The sequence below is a fragment of the Podarcis vaucheri genome, assembly GCF_965113315.1.
Source record: "Podarcis vaucheri genome assembly, chromosome: 12".
In the NCBI taxonomy this organism is placed as follows: Eukaryota; Metazoa; Chordata; class Lepidosauria; order Squamata; family Lacertidae; genus Podarcis; species Podarcis vaucheri.
Genome location: NC_138750.1, coordinates 42,486,664 through 42,508,783, shown reverse-complemented (window position 1 = coordinate 42,508,783; position 22,120 = coordinate 42,486,664).

Here is a 22,120-nt window from a genome sequence, read left to right as displayed (position 1 = left end):
GCAAAAAACACACTCGGGGCCTAGGTAGCATCTCCATAATTGGGTGGGCTGGAGAGAGAGTGGACAGGGGGCTTGAGAAGGACACTCAACCATAGTTTAGTATTACTTCTCAAAGAGGCCATACGGAAGGTGGAAAGGGGCTTTAGTTTAGACAAGAGAGAGAGCACAACAAGGGAATATAAGGTCCATGGGTCACAGCTCTTCTTGGGGTCCCCAGAAACTTGAGAAGCATAGGCAGAGAATAGCTAAGTGCAAACCACATGAAGAAATGGAGAGCGGTAAAGAAGAAGAAACTTGGAAGCAAATGAAGTACAGGAAACCCCAGAAAGCACAGCTCTGTAATCAGCATGACATTAGAGATATTTTCCACTCCACTGGGAAGGGCAGGAAGGAATATTGTAAAGACTCTCCCCACTCCCCACCAAATATTTGGCAAAGTAAAATAAGAAAGTCATTAAAAAGCAAGGATATAAAACTGATCTGCCTTTGGGGAGAAATGGAAGAAAGAGCAGCAAGCAGCAGGATAAAAGGTGGCAACCTGCCACATAATTAATAATAAATACTACCACCAAATGCATGCAATACATAAACATTTTATTAACGTATTGAGGTCTTGAGTTCTGATAAGCATGACCGGGTTTTACTATAACAATTACACTTAAAACAACTCACAACGACTCCCTTTCTTGATGATTATGATTATGTCACACACAAAAGCAACTCAAGTTTATTTCTATACTGGGAAGCTGATGTTCCCTTTAACACTATTTAAATGTTGCTTTAAAAAAAACAAAACGCATTTGGCCTTATATTACACTTGAATGTAACATAAAGAAAAGCACAAACATTGTAACTCAACTGGACAGTTTTATTTCAAACAGAGCTCTTTATCCAATATCTAGACACAATAAAAATCCCCCCGCCCACCCACCCAATGCTTCAGCCCAACTTTTTCCTCGCCAATGTTCCTCCTGAAATGGACTGCCAGGCCTATTTCACAGGGTGAAGTGGACTGTATTACATGATTGGCACAAGCAAAGTCATTCAACAAACAGAAAAGAGCAAAGACTTATTTTCTTATGAATATGTCCATTTTGGTTTTTCATTTTTCCAATCTTGCGTTTGGTTTGCCACATCAGTTTTCTTTTCTTTTCTTCCCTTTTTAGGAGTCCCCATAAAATCCACCAGTGTTTCAATGCGAATTTCATGCATTTTACTGCATCTTTGCATTCGACTGAACTCAGTAGAACTTGATTCGGAGTACGTATACACTGTTAGTCCAAGCTAACTTGAAAATTGTTTCTATCAAAACGAGATGCCTACTCACAATATCAAAACCATGGCATTCTGAAACGATACTGAAACACTATGTAGCATGACAGCCTGTATTATGTTCAGAAATGAACAATTTATTCCTAAATCTCTTTCTAGTGGTATCCTCGCTAGATAGTTTCAAATGATAAGAAGATAGAAAGTATAGACTACTTCCAACAGGGTAATGGTACATCCAATAATCAAACATTTAAGTGTAGCTAGGGATGCGGGTGGCACTGTGGGTTAAACCACAGAGCCTAGGACTTGCCGATCAGAAGGTCGACAGTTCGAATCCCCGCGACAGGGTGAGCTCCCGTTGCTCGGTCCCTGCTCCTGCCAACCTAGCAGTTTGAAAGCACGTCAAAGTGCAAGTAGATAAATAGGTACCACTCCATCGGGAAGGTAAACGGCGTTTCCGTGCGCTGCCCTGGTTCGCCAGAAGCGGCTGTATGCCGGCTCCCTCGGCCAATAAAGCAAGATGAGCGCCGCAACCCCAGAGTCGGCCACAACTAGACCTAATGGTCAGGAGGCCCTTTACCTTTACCTTTAATGTAGTATTTTAAAGATACATTCTGATAGATTGGGATTTACACATGTGTGCTTTATCATAGAATCATAGAATCATAGAATCATAGAGTTGGAAGAGACCACAAGGGCCATCGAGTCCAACCCCCTGCCAAGCAGGAAACACCATCAGAGCACTCCTGACATATGGTTGTCAAGCCTCTGCTTAAAGACCTCCAAAGTAGGAGACTCCACCACACTCCTTGGCAGCAAATTCCACTGTCGAACAGCCCTTACTGTCAGGAAGTTCTTCCTAATGTTTAGGTGGAATCTTCTTTCTTGTAGTTTGGATCCATTGCTCCGTGTCCGCTTCTCTGGAGCAGCAGAAAACAACCTTTCTCCCTCCTCTATGTGACATCCTTTTATATATTTGAACATGGCTATCATATCACCCCTTAACCTCCTCTTCTCCAGGCTAAACATGCCCAGCTCCCTTAGCCGTTCCTCATAAGGCATTGTTTCCAGGCCTTTGACCCTTTTGGTTGCCCTCCTCTGGACACGTTCCAGTTTGTCAGTGTCCTTCTTGAATTGTGGTGCCCAGAACTGGACACAGTACTCCAGGTGTGGTCTGACCAGAGCAGAATACAGTGGCACTATTACTTCCCTTGATCTAGATGCTATACTCCTATTGATGCAGCCCAGAATTGCATTGGCTTTTTTAGCTGCCGCGTCACACTGTTGGCTCATGTCAAGTTTGTGGTCAACCAAGACTCCTAGATCCTTTTCACATGTACTGCTCTCAAGCCAGGTGTCACCCATCTTGTATTTGTGCCTCTCATTTTTTTTGCCCAAGTGCAATACTTTACATTTCTCCCTGTTAAAATTCATCTTGTTTGTTTTTGCCCAGTTCTCTAATCTGTCAAGGTCGTTTTGAAGTGTGATCCTGTCCTCTGGGGTGTTAGCCACCCCTCCCAGTTTGGTGCCATCTGCAAATTTGATCAGGATGCCCTTGAGTCCATCATCCAAGTCGTTGATAAAGATGTTGAATAAGACCGGGCCCAAGACAGAACCCTGTGGCACCCCACTAGTCACTCTTCTCCAGGATGAAGAGGAACCATTGATGAGCACCCTTTGGGTTCGGTCAGTCAGCCAGTTACAAATCCACTGAGTGGTAGCATAGTCAAGACCTCATTTTACCAGCTTCTTTACAAGAATATCATGAGGCACCTTGTCAAATGCCTTGCTGAAATCAAGGTAGGCTACATCCACTGCGTTCCCTTCATCTACCAGGCTTGTAATTCTGTCAAAAAACGAGATCAGGTTAGTCTGACATGACTTATTTTTCAGAAATCCATGCTGACTATTGGTGATCACAGCATTCCTTTCTAGGTGCTCACAGTTTGCTTAATGATCTGCTCCAGAATCTTCCCTGCTATTGATGTCAGACTGACTGGGCGGTAATTATTTGGGTCCTCTCTTTTCCCCTTTTTGAAAATAGGGACAACATTTGCCCTCCTCCAGTCTGCCGGGACTTCGCCTGTTCTCCAGGAATTCTCAAAGATGACTGCCTTTTTCCTTTTTTATCTTTTTCCCTTGTGAAAATGTGCACCCAACTGGTAATGTAAATAATTTATCCTGGATATAAACGAAAGGGAAAGACCTTAAAAGGGCAACCAGAAGACAGAAAGCAGGTGGGGGTGGCAGGAAGCAGAGAAGAAAAACAGTTAGCAGTGAAGGGACAATGCCATTAAGTATCTAAAAATAGAGGGGGCTGTAGGAAGTTCCTTTGAGGGGGGGGATGGATCTCCCATTGTCCTAAGATCCTGGTGTAGCCAGTTAAGATGCATAAGGAGTTACAATATTTAACACACCATTTCCTTCCTACTGTTCCTTAAAGCAAAGAAACTGATTAAACATCCTGCCACACACTACAAGCCCTTCCATAGCATTTGTTCCTTTTAAAACTGAGCAAGGTCATTCGCATGTTGAATTGCTGCTCTCTGCATGAATATGCCAAGATTGCAGCCCTGAATCAATAGCATTGCACGTGGGGATGTTGAAGCCAGCTGTGAAATCATAAAAAAACTTAGCATACGTCAGCTACACATTTATATTACAAATATTTGCACCTACTGAAAAATGTTTTTATTTCTAATTTTAGGTCATTGCATCCCCGTTAGAATAGCTGCGTGCTCATTTAAGACCTAATCATGTTCTTTTCTGCTTTACAATGAAGTGTGTTGGTTGGATTTTCATCACATGCTGAATAGCAGTGATTTACACCAGGGTTTGCTGTTTCTACTCTCAGCCCTTCCCATGTGGTAATTGCCACTACCATCTCCTTGGCAATAATAGGGTTTGGAAGTTCCTGCCTCACTTCATCATGGGACAGTGCTGTAAGGAGGAAATATCATTCCATTTTCAACTGACCATAGTTTGTTGTTATGTGCGGACCTGGAATTGTGGCTGATCTTAACTATGGCTTAGGGAAACAGGCCCACGCCAGAACCCACAATCTGAAGTTTGTCCTGGTTTGAACATAATGACAAAAAGCAGCTACAGTGGTACCTCGGGTTAAGTACTTGATTCGTTCCGGAGGTCTGTTCTTAACCTGAAACTGTTCTTAACCTGAAGCACCACCTTAGCTAATGGGGCCTCCTGCTGCCGCCGCGCTGCTGAAGCCCGATTTCTGTTCTTATCCTAAAGCAAAGTTCTTAACCTGAAGCACTATTTCTGGGTTAGCGGAGTGTGTAACCTGAAGCGTATGTAACCCGAGGTACCACTGTACTTGGAAATGGAAACCAAAACTTCTGCCCTTCTCCTCACAGCTATACTGGAATTGTAGGGGAGAGGCACGGTTGTGAGCCCAAGGCTTGTTCAAGAAATGCTAAACCCCAGTTTAGTGTTACATCTGAACACAGACAACATCAACATGGGGAGGGACAGAAGAAACTGCCTTATGTAGAGTCAGATCACTGGTCCCTCTAGTACTGTTGACACTGACTGGCATTGGCTCTCCAGGATTTCAGACAGACCTCTTCCTAGTCATACCAGGAGATGCCAAGGTTTTAACCTGGACTTTCTGCATGCAAAGTATGCACTGAGCTACAGCCCCTCCCCACAGCCATGGTCATGAGTTACAGATGTACCGTACTTATTGTAACCATAATACATGCTAACTATGAACCAGGTTTTGTAAACCCTGGCCACGATGAGATCTCTGGTGAGCATTAACATCTCAAACTGGACCAAGGAGTGCAATAACCCGTGCCAGAGAACATCAGTCACACTAAATAGAGGCACCAATGCCACAAGACCACCATTAGTTTCTTTTGCATTCTCATCATAATTTAGATCACTAGTCCTGACCTTCAACACCTTATAAAAAAGAAAGCAAATGGACCTTGATCATTTAGGTACTTGCCCCTATTAACATGAAAGGAAAGAATAACTATTTCCCCCCAGCACTTTGAATCCAGCTAAAAATTTGCATTTATTTACTTTTTTTTTACAAAATCTATGTCAAGGATTTTAACTGAAAAGCTTAAAAATACACTGCAAGATCCAAAGGACTGAAAATGCAACTTCCTGTGAGCATCCACTTTACTTTCTGAGCTGACAGTCCTCTAGTCACACCTATTTATGACCAGTTAGGTAACTCACTGGAAGAATGCCATTCATAAGAGTTTGCCAAGGAAAACAGGCAAAAATGGTTTGAAGTTGGGAATCTTCCAACAGCCACAAGCTATCAGATCAATGGACTTTAGTTTACAAGGTGCTAATGGAGATACATTACTGGACACTATTGAATTAATAATTAGGATAAATAAATAACTCAAGAGTTAGCATAATTTATGGGGCTGACTGGTTTGTGCTGGTAGCGTGAATGTCTGTTGTAAACAAACTGAAGGCACAAATTGAGGTTTCAGGAGCATGGTCACATGAACCTCCGCAAGGATTCTCAAATCTCTTTTGAGTTTTTAATACTGTACAAAATGAAGTTACATACCTTCTGGGCTCCACAAATATTCAATTCATAGCTTTATTTGCTCTGATGTTTGCCTCCTGTCTACCCCGTATAACAAACAATATATCCATCTGAATTTCCGGAGGGATGTGATACGACTAAGAGTCTATATTGGAAACGGAGTGGGAAGTGTGCAGGAACTGTGCTCAGAACTGTTCCACTAACACCAAAAGCTGGATATACACAGCATGCCCCAATTTTTGTCTCATCAAACCACATAAGCATGGTGTACAGCACCTATACTAACGTATAGTGTGTATACACTTACTAAACACAATTATGCTTATAGTTATATATAACACAGTATTTAAGTTGATTCACTCATTAAGTGCAAATATGCCCATTTCATTATGGGACATTACTTGGAGTAGAGCCTCAAGTCTGGGAAACTCTGGACTAAAGTAGACTTTGGTCACAATCCAGAAAGGCAGCAATGAACAGCGCACCCTGTGGTGAAAGGCCTGTCATTAGTGACACAAGTTCATCACCTGAGGGTTTTCCCTGGATGCTGTGATTTGCAGCTTTCCTTCCCACCAAACTCCAAGTGGTTGAAGCCTGCAACCCTTTTCCTCTGAAAAGAATAATCAATTCTGCTTCGGTAATATTAAGGAGTGACTTCAGTGGGCAGGCCAGGAATGGGAAGAAGAAGAAGCCAATATTTTCAGCACAAAGTCACTGCTATGAACTGTAGTAAAACATTTCTTTCTTGCTGAAAAGGTCAATACATGGCACTGCTCAGGGTAGTCCATGCATGACACAGTTCAGCTAAAATTGATTAGTGTAATTTTATGAAAGAAACGTTCAATTATTATTGCACTGTATTTGGAGACTTTCACCCTGATTTATCCCAGAGTTGAAGCCCTGATAATCTATGTGCTAAGTTCATCCTGGTGGATAATAGAAAATTCTGCTCCATTTCCTCTGGGACTTCATGCTCATTAGTCACAGCATACCAATTAAAAGCTTTGTTAGAAAACCAGAGGAATGCGACACAGCACATGTACAGACCAGGAAGCTGCTTTCACATCCAGCACGGATGAGTGGTTTTGTATGGGACGCCAAGAATCACATTAGTAGGTCGTGTGCATCAGTGTGCAAGATCAACAAAAGAAGTGAATGATTTTTTTTTCCAGTCAGCACAACTGTTTTAAATTCTGACCGCTATCAATTAAAAGATCTTGCATTTCTCTCCAACGGTAATTTTAAAGTGAAAAAAGAGATAGGTATAATATATACATTCACACATGCAAACAAACTGCAACTTTAAAATGACCTCCCGAGAAACAAACATTTCTGATTGTCCAACAGCTACCCCAGCCAACAAAGGTGAAGTTGGGGTTAATTCCACAACAAACTGCTTATGAGCTAAAACAACAACTATTTTGCATTGGATTATTGGCATTATATGCCACTGTCAAGTGTTCCTGACAGTAATTCTTAATTAAGAAAATAATAGGATTCCGCGTCTGTGCTCTGATCGTGAAGCCAGCTGACTCCATCTCAATCCAAAAACACCCAATGCGAATCAACAGACTTGCAATTTATTTAATGCAATGGGTTCTTATTAGAGATAAATTGCCCAGCCGCCATCGTAGCATGAATATTCATATATACATATACTGTAGATATATGTTTATGTCCAAGGACCCTCTTAGCATTCTTTCAGCATTTCTCAACTGTTAACCTGTTGCTTCCAAAAAGATTTCATTACTGCTTCCAATTCCCAGATTGAGCTAGTGCTGCCACAAAACTTAACTGCAAGCAATAATGCCCACCTTTCAACTTAAATATTCATTTCTGCAAATCAAGTGCAGTATAATGGCAATGCTTTGGCACATATTCTGCTTTACTGAAATATTATTCTCTAACATATTCCACTTGTGACACATATAATAACAAATCATGAAAATTGTCTTGTGGTGAATGCATGGAGAAATTGTGCACAGGAGGGTAAACTGTTGCTGCAGGGCTTAAACAGAAGGGAAAGCAACAGTTTAATGGGCTAGAGATCTGAAATGTGGGTGGAATTTTTTCCCAGGGCTTTGTTTTTCTGTGGAAAATTATGTTTCATAAGTTCAACTGGTAACAATGAATGGATGCCAGTCGCAAATCAGTATTAGGCAAGGTTGGCAGTTTAGAAGTTTTAGCTTTGGTGAAAATAAGCATGCTAAATTACTCACTACAAATTTACCAATACAAACTGAAACTTTTCCAGTTCAATTTAAAAGCAACAACAACAACCCACGTCATTCTTAGAGATGCTGGTGAACTTCACTGAACTCAGGTTTGGAAGGAAACTTGAGGGCAAGTGTGTGGAACCTTTGACCCTTCAGAGTTTGCTGAACCAGATTTTGATCATCCCTGGCCATTTGCTTTGTTTGCTAGGGCTGATGGCAACTGAATTTGAGCAACATCTGGAGGACCAAAGAGTCTCAACATCTGCTTCAGCATCCTTCTCCCCTCAGCCTTCCTCCCACCCCTGCAAGCCATTCTACCAAACCTCCTATCCATTGCCTGTTGTGCTAGTTAACAAACAGCATACTGAGTCATCAGGGACAATAGGAGAGGCAGGACTCCTTCTTTTCTTTCTCTCCCTCACACACACACCTTCAAGGTAAGGAAAGAGAGTATTCTTGATGGGCTGGTGGGAAGCGGCGACATTTCCCCAAATACACAGATTGGCTTAGGAATTTTTGCCAAGTTTTTCTGGGGGTTTTCTTCTTCTGGGAGCTGCAGGAAATTGACAAGCCAGTTCAAAGAGAACTGAGTTCTAATATTCCATTATTGGTGGTTAAGCTGCCTGTAGGGTAGGCCATAGCTGTGGACAGTTGTACCCAAATCTAGACCTGGAAAATGTGTTCATTGAGAGCCAGAGTGGTGTAGTGATTAGTGTCAGACTAGTAGCTGGGAGGGGACACAGGTGGCGCTGTGGGTTAAACCACAGAGCCTAGGACTTGCCGATCATAAGGTCGGCAGTTCGAATCCCCGCAACCGAGTGAGCTCCCGTTGCTCGGTCCCTGCTCCTGCCAACCTAGCAGTTTGAAAGCACATCAAGTGCAAGTAGATAAATAGGAACCGATCTGGCGGGAAGGTAAACGGCGTTTCCGTGCGCTGCTCTGGTTCTCCAGAAGCGGCTTTGTCATGCTGGCCACATGACCCAGAAACTGTACGCCAGCTCCCTTGGCCAATAAAGCGAGATGAGCGCCGCAACCCCAGAGTCGGCCACGACTGGACCTAATGGTCAGGGGTCCCTTTACCCTTTACTGTACACAAGTACAATAAATATCCTAACATATCTCTCTCTGGGGCTTCAGAAATTATTATTATTATTATTATTATTATTATTATTATTATTATTATTATTATTATCATTATTATTATTTTATACCCCACCCATCTGGCTGGGTTTCCCCAACCACTCTGGGCAGCTTCCAACAAAACACTAAAATACAATAACCTATTAAACATTAAAAGCCTGAAAATTTGGGCTGGAAGAGTTAAGACAGTAGAGCCTCAAAAGCAGGAAATGGAAAATGTTGCTCTGCTGACCAGACAAAGCCTCCTTTGCACCCAACCTGGCCACAGTTCAGAAACATTGCTGTGCCTGCACACCTCATTCCTGCCTGCACCCAGAGAGGACTCTGAGACTTCACCACTCAGCCCCAGCCAGCACAGTTGCCCAGGAGTAGCTGAAAGTTGTGGCGCCTTCCAGTCGTTGAGAACTACTACTACAATTATCCCTGACCACTCACTGGTCTCACTGACTAGGGCCAGGGCTTTGTTTCAGCCAGTACGTGGCAGTATACTCTACCGCCACCTCTTTCTCCTCCCTGCGTTGAAGAATCTGCCCTGCGTATGCTTTCCTAGGCAGCAAACAAAGCCTGCGTGCTGAGTTTACAGCCTGGGAAATAAATCCCGCCCGCTTGCTGAATTAGCGAATCACGAGTGAGCAGGCCTCCAGGGGGCACTCAATCCATGGCTTGCTCTGCAGCCACTTTCCATTTGAACTGCTGGATCGTTTCCCCTGCTCGTGTATTGCTTCTGGTTCTACAGGGGCAGCAAGGCGCGTGGCTCCCAGCACTGTTTCCCTTGCACCATTGAGACTGACCCAGAAACTCCAGCGGGTGCAGAATGCAGCGGCGAGACTCCTTACGGGGTCCTCACTGCGAGACCACATTCACCCGGTGCTATACCAGCTGCACTGGCTCCCAGTGGAGTACAGGATCAGGTTTAAGGTGCTGGTTTTAACCTTCAAAGCCCTATACAGCCTAGGACCCTCGTACCTACAGGACCGCCTCTCCTGGTATGTCCCACAGAGGAACTTCAAACAAAAACATATTGGAGGTCCCGGGCCACAGGGAGGTTAGGCTGGCCTCAACCAGAGCCAGGGCTTTTTCGGCTGTAGCTCCGATCTGGTGGAACGCTCTGTCACAAGAGACTAGGGCCCTGCGGGACTTGACATCTTTCCGCAGGGCTTGCAAGACAGAGCTGTTCCACCAGGCCTTTGGCCAGGGCACAGCCTGACTCCCTCCTTTGGCAATCCTCACAGAACTTCTAGCCCAATGGTTGCCATTAATTTGATTGGAATTAATTTTATAATGAAATGATTTTAGAATGTTTTATCATTTTACTGTTGTTAGCCGCTCTGAGCCCGGCTTCGGCTGGGGAGGGCGGGATATAAATAAAAATTATTATTATTATTATTATTATTATTATTATTATTATTATTATTATTATCCCTCCTGAATCCTGCCTAACTTTTGCAGGCTGTTCTGAATTCCAGCTCCAGTCAGTGGGCATGTGGGCTGGGGTTGGTGTGCATTGCGGTCCAAAACTACGGGAGAAACCAGGATGGGGAAAGCTGTTCTAGCAAGAATGCATAAAATAAAAATAGCAGCCAAAGAACAGAAACTTATGTGCCGCTCATGCATGTACATGCTACCCAGTTCACTTCAATGCTGGGATGTCTCCACCTATGCAAGCCTGCTCAGAGATGTCCTGGACTCTGAAGTTAATGTAAAAGGCATTCCATGCAGAAGTATGGATTACACATCTTTTAGCTTCGGCAGGGCACAATTGGTGAGAAATTCCTCATTAATATCTCTCAATCCTCCTGTTCATCCTGTGAGTTCAAGCAAACACTGAACAGAGCTTTCCAAAGTTACGTTATTCGCCCTTGGAAAAGAGCCATAAGACCCAAAATGCATCAGAGATTTTATAGAAGCAGGAAGAATATCTTCAGGCTTGACTGAACAGTGTGGATTAGTAATAAAGGCTACATTTCCTCATATTTGTGTACCACAGCTGTTTTCTACAGACAGGGCTTATGTGCCTTGGCTCAGCTAAACCTTATCATGGGAGCTATAGCTTCTGCCTGCAAATCAGTGCCCCCACCAGAATAGAAGGCTGTCTGGCCCAATGTAAATCCTTATTATGTGCCGTTTCACCTTTCCAATTTTTCACCTTTTTCAAAGCTTTCTTACTCAAAGACTCCTCCTATTTGGTAAGTACAAAGGGCTCTAATCAGGTTTTTCTTATATTGGTCTATAATGCATATGTAAAACTGACATTGGTATGGGTGTGTGTTTCATCTCAGTTCCCTTTGACATTCTGTCCTTTGTTAACAACAGTCGCAGGTTGCAGAAACCACATGAGAAAGAAGCTAAAGGGCCTTTTGACTATTTTGGCAATTTTGCTCAGAAAAGGCTTAAACCAAGGGAACACCACCACCCAAGAAGTTGCTGGACAACAATTCCTACCAGCCCCAAGCAGAATGTGAAAGGGACCGGGATGATGCAAGTTTGAGTCCAGCAACATCTGAAAAACACCATGTTGGCTACCAGTAGCCTAAACATGCCATACACTGAGCCAATAACATGCTGAGGTGTTAAGGAATTTCCCCTGCACTGCAAAGCAAATTCTGGCTATTATCAGTGTAGTAGGAATGTTGCCTTTGGTTAGCGACATCGGCTGGGGCCAAGGGAACCTTCCCCTTCCAACACAAAGGGCACTTTTGGGGTGAGGGTGTCCAATGTTTGACAGTATAGGGAGTAATGCTTTAAACTCCACGTACTCCATAGTTTCAGTCCAGCTGCCCACCTCCAGTTGCTATTGTTAAAGAGGAAACAGATACCTTCCATGAATGACTGAATGTAATATCATGTCTGTTTGGACCCTGACAGAAGGGACAACTGCCCTGGAAATACTAAGGGAGGGATTGTTTCATTGCTTTGGGGGTAGGCTGCCTTCTTTAAATTTAGAGCAGTACGAAGTGCTCTGCTTGGGGTTAGGGGACAATGATTTGCTACTAGGTTAGTGTCCTTTTCAGGTCTATGCCCTGGCCTTGGCAGGAATCTATTCCTGAAGGCATTCATATGAAATCATACTTGGCAACTTCCTTTCATTGCCAAGTCATTAATTTTTTTTAAAAAAATTAAGGTAACCAGAATTATGAGCTCTAAAAACCACATGCTTTATGTAAGAGTGCATATTTTCTTAATTTTCAGTTGTCATCCGTCCAGCTGCCCACCCAAATCACACCTACCTGTCTCGCATACCCTTTTAAGTAGCTAGTCTTATTGAAACAGCCTTTCATTATTTTAGTGGCACACCAAGTGCTGAAGTGAATACTTTATTAGATTAAAACAATCAATGCATGATTTACTTTAGTGTGTTCATCAGAGGCAGTAACTTTTCAGTTTTTCAGGATTGTACCCACTCATAGGAAAACTGGATTCCATCATCACTTTCGGGAGACTTTACTGTCTCAAAAATACAGGTGTGAATCAGCACTCAACTGGTTCCGTGGCTCATTTCAGCCAGAACTTCAAAATCATCAATGCTGGAGCGGGATGTGTTTTAAAACCTCATTTTTGTGAGCCCCTTCTTTGAAACTATATATAAAAGTATGAAAATGGTTTTCTTGCATCCTCTTTTTTCTTTTTCTTTACTCTTTCCAGTTCTGAGAAATAAACTACAGGCAAACAAAACAAAATATGGTGACACAAGTACCATGTTCAATGCATTACGTTCAAAGACTGTGCTTTCTAATGTTTCAAACCATTTGTGGGATAATTGTTTTGACTTATTTCACACATTAAGCAAAATGCCACAAATTGGTTTTTCATTTTTTCATTACATTTGAACCTGTAGTCTTTAGCACCGCAAAGCAATATGCAACCACCTTAATTATTAAAATGTGACTGTTTGTATACATATTTGTAAGCAGGAAATGGTAATTAAGAATTCAAAGATAGTTACGGGTAACAAACCAAAACTTTAATTATAGTCGTATTGCAGAAAGGGCACAAAACTTTCACAGAGTGCATAAAACACTTTTTCTGCATGCAAAAACCCTAGCCACGTAATTTTGTGCCAAAGTAAAAACTGTGTATTTAAAAAACTTACTTACAATTTTGTTGTTAAAGTAAGCCAGATTTTTTTGTTCCCGTTAAAATAAGCCAGAATTAGCAGAGTAATGTAAAGCATCCAGTAACAGCCTTGCTCTGCTCCTTGGGGATGTAGAGGAATCGTTTCAACATCTTCAAGAGTTTCCTTTTTCAGCATACCCAAAATGTAGCCACACTTACTCTTTTTAAAGGGCCCTCGAGTGTTGATTGTTAAGATTTCTTCTTTTCAGTGTTATATGGCCGAATATTCACTCCAGTCGAATCACTGTGCTCCTTTTATCGGCAGTGACGTTTATCATCGCCCTGCTTAGGTTATGTTACTGCTACATGCAGATATTTGAATCAGAATGAGACAGTTCTCTTAAGTTGTTGTACGTTAAAGGAAAACATGTGGAGGATTTCCTGCTGAGAGTTCCCAGCAGAGGCAGAAATTCAAGGGTGCGTGGAAACTACTTGTCAAAGCTTTCTCTTCATTTGCATCAACAGTATGCATCTGAGCAATGAGAGGATGAATTCGTTGCTGCTGCTCTTCAAGATAGCCCTCTAATACATCTCCCATTCCCCTAAGCAACCCTCAGCTCATAGGAGCAACTCAACAACCCAGCAGAGCAAACAGGGCTCCTTTGCCTTCTGTTACCAAGTAGTGGAACGCTGTTTCTGGAATACCACTGCAGACCAAGAGAAACTAATGCATAGGTGAAGATACAAATGCCAAAACAACTAGTGTCTCAGCTGACCTAGCCTCTTCTCTCTTAATCCACTTCAGGTCAGTCACACACATGAAACCAGCATCTGGAAAATTATTTATTGAAATAAGTGTATTATGGGTAAGCGCCACAATACATTTCTGTTTCCTAGCTCTACATTTTTTATTTGGTAAACTAAAGATACCAGTTGCTTTGCCATCAAGGAACATTTTAGAAAATGAAAGTAACTTTCATCCACCAGGACTAGTTTTGTAGATGAAATAATGGTGGGATTTTAGTATAAATCACATTTTCTGTGATTTACTTTGTGTTATGTGCATATTCTACATGCTACATGCTCAAGGCACTTCAGAATAAAGCTATCATTATAAACATTGCAAACGGCACAACACAGGCCCAATATTAAAATGCACACAGCAGATACACCCACTCTATCTCTGTCCTTCACAAATTTATTTGCAAGGTCTGAACGTTCGGTTGAATATTCATGTTCAGCTGTACACACGTAGAAGCCCCCTTCAGATCTTCCTGCTCAACACAGGAAGGCTGGGAATGGTATGGGCATACCTGGTTTGCCTGCCTCTTTTTCACCCCCAATTTGATATTTACACATTATTTCTGAATGCCTAAAGAGGACTAGAATGCTCTCCCCCGGCTCCCGCCATATATCACTTGGTATGGATCAAGCTTGACTATAAAGTTTCAAGAGTAAAGGACTGCTCTGTGAGAAGGTAAAGATCTTCCAGGTTCCTGCTGTTGGAAGGAATCACATCTAAAAAGAGGAATGTGCTACCTTAGATCCTGAATGTAACAAACCTTCCATCAAGGATTTCCCCCTATCTATAGTGTATTAATATTCTCTTCATTTTATGTCTTGTAACAATCTAATATTTTTCACAGGAGTCCTGAATCCAAATAATTATTTGAGAAAGTCAGACCACATTTCATTATTAAACAGCGAAACTGGAGTCCTTGGGATTTGATAAGAGGGAAATGGGGGAGAGCTCAGGCCGCCAAAAACACAAACACAAATAAACAGCACCTAAAAATTATTGCTTCTTACATGTTCAGTTGAAGCCATTTTCAGGGCAAGGGGAAGATGGAGAGGATATCTGTCATATAAGCCAAAGGTTTAATATTATGGAAAATGCTTTCATTCCTCATGTATCTGAGATAGAGTGGCCAATTTTAAATGTATATATAATAAGGGAGTGAAGAGAGGCAGAAGTGGAGGAAAGTACAGAATGCATAAGAAAAGGACTCAGGAAAAAGTTCTAGATCCATTTTTAGGAGGAGTGAGAAAGGGGGACCCTGACCCTGTTGATTCTGTTTGATGTCTCAGCAACTTTCAACAACATCAACCTTAGTGGTCTTCTGGGGTCACCTTCTCAGCTGGGTATCTGGGGACACTGTAATGTGGTGGTCCTCCCTCTACTTCAGTGGTCAACTCCAGAAAGTGATTATTGAGGAGCACTGCTTAGCTGCATGGGTTCTCCAGCATGGAGACCCGCAAGAGTCAGATCTATCCCCCACATTGCTTAACCTACATATTAAAACTATGGGAGGGGGGGTCATACAGAGTTTTGGAGTGCATTGTCATCAGTATGCTGATGACAGGAGGCTCTATTTCTCCTTTTCATTTTCTGCAGGTGAGGCAGTAGATGTGCTGGATTGTGATCATGGACAGCTTGAGAGGCAAAACAAAAACAAACAAACAAAAACCACCTGAGACTTAATCCAGACAAAATTGAGACGCCCTTCACATGACGAAAGTCCATAGGGAAATCTCCGGGACAGCGGGGAAGCGCAGCGCGTCTTCCCCACTGTCCTCGGACCTCCTCTGAAGGCTGGCGGTGGGGCGGAGAGACCTCCTCCCGCCGCCAGGCTTCGGAAGGCTCCTCCGAAGCCTGGCGGTGGGGCGGAGAGACCTCCTCCCACCGCCAGGCTTCGGAAGGCTGCTCCGAAGCCTGGCGGTGGGGCGGAGAGACCTTCTCCCCGCGCCAGCCTTCGGATGGCTGTCCTGAAAACTTGTGGTGGGAGCAGTGGCGTAGCGTGGGGGTGCAGGGGGGGCCTGCTACACCTGGCGCAACATCTGGGGGGCGCGCGGAAGAGACTCAAATGCTAAAATCCACGGGTTAGGGGGCGCAAATTACTTGCCTTGCCCCGGGTGCTGAGAACCCACGCTACGCCACTGGCGCGCACACACACACACGGATAAGGAAATTTTATGCAACTTTTTTGTCATGGCCCTGCATTCTGAGCCCTTTAATGACCCAGCAATGTCCCTTATTTAAGTCATTTTGTTTAGTGCTCTCACATCTTAGTAGGATTTTAAAAGTAGTTCACAGAAACAAACACACACACTCTCGCAGAACCAAAGCGAGAATGCAAAATACTGCCTAGGGTGCAAGCTAGACTGAAAAGTCACTTCTAACAGACCCCTTTCACTCTCATTTCAGCTATACATTGCTGCCATCAAAGTGGGGGGTTGGGGGGTTGCATTATGTAGGATAGCTCTAAATCTAGATGTTGTTTTTCAAATCATGCCATAAAAATAATCAGCCCAGCTACTCATACCAATCATTTCAAAAAGTAAAATAAAATAAATAATACAGGAAGCTATTCTCGTGCTTTCCATTTCCGTTCACTAGACTAATAGGACAGCAGTAAAGTTTATGTGGCCCATAAGTTGCTAGAAAATACATTTTGCTCCAGATAGCTACCATAAAAGTAATTACTGTTATAAACATACAGTACAGTAGTCTCGCATTTGGCAAGCATCCGGATTTTATGTGAAAATTATCAGAATGCCAGATGCAGTTTGATGGTGAGGGGGAAGGCTTCTGACTGTAAGAGAGGGGGGAAATCAAAATCTTCATCTGAAGACTTTTGGTAATTATTCCTCCCATAATATTGCTTGCTTTTCCAAGTGGCTTTACAAACAATTATGCATCTCAAACTATCTTCACCAACAGATAGCGATTGGTGAATCTGCCATTTTTGGTTTCTCTCAGTTTCTCTTATTTTCTATCTTAAGTTCCTTTCTTCCCAATTCAACATCAGTTTACACTTTTTATATTAAAAGAAAAGTTCCTAACAGACACGTTTTTCTACGCAATTTTGCCTAATTACACTGTTTGTTTGCAAAACCACAGTCCCTAAAATAATGCATTTTTGTATATATTTTTGGCCAATATCTGCATTTTATGCACATTTTACGCTAACATGTGCATTTTTGTACACACTACTTGGGGGGTGGGGAGACTGCATTGCAAAATTCGGGGAAACACAAATTTCATAGAGGCCTGTGCTTTGGTTCACATGTTTCAGAAAGTGCAAGTTAGGTAGATTTGCCTTTAAATGAGAATTGAATCATATTCCTACCTCATCCCTACCAGCTGGGAGGGGCAGGAAGGAGAGAAGAAAGGATTGGTTGGGGTGGGTAATTGTAGCATTTATCTTTATCTTAGCAATGTTCAGAATACACAACTTTTTGCAGGTGTGGTTCTGAAAGGTAATAAGTCATTCTCGACTAGACTTCCAAAAATGCCATTCTTGACTAGACTTCCAAAAATGTGAGGTGAACGTCTGCTTGGTTGAACTTGCAAGAATGAAGCAAGTTTACAAGCATACAAAAGGGGAAATATAAACCTCTCCAGTGCTCTGACTGAATGAGAAATCTGGAGAGAATAACAATGATACATTTTGGAATGTCAAGTAGAGCATAGGGACACTTTAACCAGCAGTTTATGTATAATCTGAAACATTCTGCTTTAGCAACCAAATGCACACTAGCATGAACAAATTCAAGTTTATTCTTGCAAGGGGAAGGAGGAGGAGGAAGAAGAGGGGAAGGCGAAAGGAGAATAGTCTACAAAGAAACTTGACGGGTTTCAGTCATTGGATGTTTGCCTGGTTTTCACTCTTGGAACCCATCAGAGCACTTGAGACAGCTGTTAGGAAATGGGACATATTATTCTAAAATGCTTGATTTGGAGCTGCCCTTGAAGGCAGTCCAGAATGGTTGCTGGTGCAGAATGCTGAAGCCCAGCTGTTAACAGATACAAATTGAAATATTCACATTCTACCTACTCTTTGTGACACTTGCTGCTACCAGTCTGCTCCCAAGCTTAACCCAACATACTGGTTTCGATCTCACACAGTACAATTCTGTATGTGGCTACTTATAAGTAAGTCCTGCAGAGTTCAATGGGGCCTACTCCCAGGTAAGCAGGTATAGGGTTGCATCATGAAGTAGTGATGCATATCCTGATTAACACTAGGTCCAACCATCCCTGAACACTGGCCATTCTGGCTGGAAATTAGGGGAATTGCAGTCCAACAACAAGTGGGGAACTAAGGTTGGGGGAGGTTAATGTTTCCTCCCATATGACCTCCACATTTCTGAGACCCTACAACAGATGAGCTAAAAACAGCTCAGATCGTGAAGCTGAGACTCCAATACTTTGGCCACGTCATGAGAAGAGAAGACTCCCTGGAAAAGACCCTGATGTTGGGAAAGATGGAGGGCACAAGGAGAAGGGAACGACAGAGGACGAGATGGTTGGATAGTGTTCTCGAAGCTACGAACATGAGTTTGACCAAACTGCGAGAGGCAGTGGAAGACAGGAGTGCCTGGCGTGCTCTGGTCCATGGGGTCACGAAGAGTCGGACACAACTAAACGACTAAACAACAACAACATGTGGGGGCTAATTTATGTGGGCCATTCCTGTTGGAATGCCCTCCTGTAGGATTCTTCTCTGAGGGGTTTCCTCTCTGTCATCCTTTCAGAAGTGGGTTATAATCCATGCTTCCTGCTGCTCTTTTTTGCACACTGAGTCTGCTAACATGCCTTTCCTACTTTGATGGTCGGTTATTTCTGTTTTCATTGTTGTTCGGATACCAGTATGAAAAGCATACAAAAGATAAAACAAGCACCCAAGGTTGTTTGGCTGCAGGTCTTTGCAAAAACCTTTTATGTAGCAAAGTGAAGGTTCCAGAAGCGGCCCATAGGGTTTCATGTATTTTATTCCAGCTTCCTCTGTTTCATAATTGGGGTGGCAGTCACCAAACTCCCATGAGTCGTGTCTTCTGACGGATGCCGTTTATTTATTTATTACGCACAAGACTCATTGTCATCAAGACTATTTTAAACTACTACAACCAATGCATCCTGCTTGGCTTAGAGTTGCCCCTGAAGACAGTCCAGAAATATTACACTACTGCGGGTTCTGGAACTCTGTAAGTAAAAAATAAATGGCACCTACCAACAAATAGGAATGTGATTGCAGCTTCTGGTCAGTGCATCACACAATCCAGCCTTGTCCATGCCCCACCTCCAGGATACCTCCTAATTTTGTATACTGTGAACAGGGTGAGGGAGCATTCTGATTCCGCATTACACACTGCAGACGGGCTGGTTTCATAAGGTGCTTTTGATACAACATATTTTTGGGTTGTAGTGTTTTTCCCCCTCTTTAGGACATTTGGGTACACAGGAACCGGACAATTCCCAGAGGACAGTCTTCTTTAGACTGTGCCATATGTTGAGCTGAGGCAGCAATTTTTTACCTAGTACACCAGTTAAAATGAATTGCCCTCATTGTTAATATCAAGGCTGCTTGGTTTCTCTTTGTGCATACTTTCTTTTTTTATAAAATCTTTTTTTAATGAATTTTTTTGTGATGGGAAACAGAACAAACCATAGGACACAAACCAGTGTTACAAAACAATGGTAGAGGAATGATATGGGATAGACAGTAAAACACAGAGGTGGATAATAGGCGAGTGAGATAATTGAAGGAAATCTAGTGCTAGTTTTCTGGAAAAAGAGGTGCCAGAACTGAGAATGAAATGGCAATGGGCACCCACCTGAGAGGTGCCAGAACTGAGTTCTGGTGAGTTGCCCCTGAAAAAAAGGCCTGAGGAAATCCACAGGAGTATAAAGCTAAAGGCCAAAAATGCTTTGGAATTATGTCAGACCACAGTGGTCACTGAGACTCTTGAAGAAGAACCCCATCCTGCTGTCAAGTTACATATACAACAAAAGGAAATCAGGTAACTGTAAAAAAAATAATATTTACATTTAACTCCTCTAGCCAGTCTAATAGCCTCAATCACTTTCGCCACCATAACCAAAGTTCAAACTCTATTCCATTGGGCCTGGAACGTAAAGTCTATGTGAAGTCTCCCATGTTCTACAATCTCTATATGAGCAGCCATAAGCAAAAAAAAGGGGGGGCAAGTCCTTGTACACAATATTTTGGACTGTATTAGGAAACATTGACAATAAAGCTAACTTAGGGGCTTTTGGAATACTTTGTTGCACAATGGTAGAGATTTTCTGGAACAATCTCATCCAGAACACTTGTACAACTGGACACTCCCACCACATGTGGAAGGATCCCCCCCATTCCCCACTGCTTCTTCAGTAGACATAGACATGGAGCTAAGTATTTTATACAATATGGAAACCACCCCATTCAGATTACTAGAAGACTTCACACGCAGTTGATCAAAAAAGGTAAGAGATCTCAATTCCCTCACCTTTCAAAGGTAAGCTTTACAGAACAAATGGATTTGATACAATGGAAACCAAGTGGTTCAAACATAACTCAATTTTTGCCTGGGTACGTCCAGTTCCTGTGCCCAGCCTTTGTCAAACAGAGCACAAACATGATAAACACTGTTAGCAGGCCAATGAGCATTTGTCTGGAAATTGAATTCTTCATAAAAGAGAGGCTGGCATAAGAAAGCTGTTAGTGGGGATTCAGATTGAACTAAGAAATGTGGCCATGTTTTCCACACATTAATCTTGGTCAACAACAAAGAATTAGTAATACGACCCAATTTTTTTTCATTTTTCAACTTCCAAAAAGGAAGCGCTCTGTTATACTGGGGATTGTCAACTTCACTGTCATTATGCACTACAGGAATTAATCGCTTGATTTGAAAGGACGCATAACAGCATGGTAAATTTGGGACCCAGCAGGTTACCCAGATCTGCAACTTAAGCTGATATATATTATTGATACTCTTAACATTAAAGGAGAAAGAGAGAGCAAACCTTTAACATTTAAAAAGATTTGTTGATAATTATTTTAACTGTCTGACTGCAGCCATCCAACAAAATTTTACTAAAATCCTTCTCTGGTCAGCTAGCTACAAAATATTTTAAACTGTCTTATATTTTAAGTCATAAAATATCAAAGCATGTCCCTCGTGTCCGTTTTTCTGACATAAACCATAAGCATAACTTTGCAAATGCGTCCCAGGAGTAAAATGTCTCATGTTTAAAGCAGAAATCATGTTTACTTCTAGAATATACAAGCTTTAACCTGTCCATGGCTTTATAAGAAAAATAAATTACGACACCCTGTACCATAAAGTTTCAGTAACAAAATTTAGGACAAGAATATATTAATAAAATCGAACGCAGTAGCAATAAAAGTGGATTGGGTTTGAATACTGTTGCATGATGGGTTTTGCTCGTTGCAGGATTATCTTTACATAATGCCCTGGAAGCAAAAGCACTACTTGGTAAACCAAAATACTCTTTTATACAAACATTGGGGCATGATCCAGAATTCCAGCCAAACTTATAGCACTATCCTGTGGGTGCCTCAAATCCTATTTCAAGCCCCAGTTACAATGGAGGGTAACAACTATTTCCTGGTCACAAATCCTTTCTGGGGAAGGAGATTGAAAGAACATAAGAATAGACTGCTGGATCAGGCCAATGGCCCATCTAGTCCAACATCCTGTTCTCACAGCGGCCAACCAGATGCCCGTGAGAAACTTGCAAGCAGAGTCTCAGCACAAGAGCACGCTCCCCTTTTACAATTTTCAGCAACGAGTATTCAGAAACTTTATTGCTTCCAACTGTGGAGACAGAGCACAGCCATGATGGCTAGTAGCCACTGAGAGCTCTCTCCTGGACTTTTTCTAGTCCTCCATTAAGGCATCTAGGTTGGTAGCCATCACTGCCTCCAGTGGGAGTAAGTTCCATAGTTTAACTATAGGCTGCATGAAGAAGCATTTTCTTTTATCTGTCCTGAATTGTCCAACATTCAGCTTCACTAATGCCTGGGCCCCGTCAATATTCCACGGCAACATGCGCATGCAGTGTGCACACACCGTGCGCCGTACTTGTGTCTTG